Source organism: Propithecus coquereli, unplaced genomic scaffold (assembly GCF_000956105.1).
Source record: "Propithecus coquereli isolate 6110/MARCELLA unplaced genomic scaffold, Pcoq_1.0 Scaffold523, whole genome shotgun sequence".
Lineage (NCBI taxonomy): Eukaryota > Metazoa > Chordata > Mammalia > Primates > Indriidae > Propithecus > Propithecus coquereli.
Window position 1 is genome coordinate 384,286 of NW_012151097.1, and position 1,242 is coordinate 385,527.

The window sequence follows — 1,242 nt, forward strand, 5'->3', positions numbered from 1 at the left end:
AAATAGATTTTTATTTTTATGCAGTAGTTATTTTATAAATTCAAATTTTGAATAGTTCCAATTTTTCCCAAGATTCATCACCTCAGAACCCCTCCAAATAATTCATTCTATAGTTTTCGAGTACGCGCTAAGTAACCTTCTAAAATTCAATGCACGAATTTTTGTGAAATAAAGTGTTCTTTATCATATAGAAAAATGATAATGAAATTACGACTCCTATTTTAAATACTGGTCTTTCAAAGCTTATATTACAAAAAAAAAATATTGTTGTGTTTTAAGCAATCCTTACTACGCAGGACTGGTTTTGTTGCTCTGACTTGGTGTTCTACAATTCAGGCTAATAAGAACCCTAAGACATTCTGTCAGAGTCAGAAAAGAGTCCCTTGTTCAATTTTTGTTGAAATGCGATTGGAATTCACTATGAAAACTGATGAGCATTTGTAGTAAGGCCACTGAGGATGGATCAAAATAATTTTGTAATCTTTCCTTTAGCTCTGATTATGGTGAGACACAATTCATAATAAATAATACATCTTAAATAAAAGCAAACATTGTTCTTACTTGAAAATTCTAACATTCTTAAATTTCAGTGCTCTATAAAATTTCTCCAGGTTATCATCTCTTATTTAGCATTCTCACTGCTTCTGCATCCACCCCTTTTCCCATAATTCCAAACTGCTTTTATGTAAATATTTGGATTAGATTTGTTTTTAGGAATGCTTCAACCTGAAAGCATATAACGAATTCAGTTAACAAAATGACAGGTGTGTATTTGGGGATATGGAAGATGCAAAGATGGTGCAATATTTTTAGTCAAAACTTTCTTCAGTGTAATATAAATACCAGTATTCTTTATCAAAATATTAAAAAATGTCAAAAATGTGCAATTCTTGTACACTGAAAACTGCAGAGCATTGCTGAGAGGAAATAAAGTAGATCTAAATAAATGAAGAGATGTAATATGCTCATGTTCTGGAAGATTCAATGTTGTTAAGAAGTCATTTTTTCCTAAATTAATCTATACATTCAGTGGAATCCAAATCAAACTCCCTGCAAGCTTTTATAAAAATTAACAAGCAGATTATAAAATTAATACAGAACTGCAAAGTTCCTAGAATAGCCAAAACAACTTTTAAAAAGAATTAAGTTGGAGGATTTACACTACCTGACTTAAAGATTTAGTAGAAAGAGACAGTAATTAAGACCACATGAGCTAGACCCCATCTCTACTAAAAATAGAAA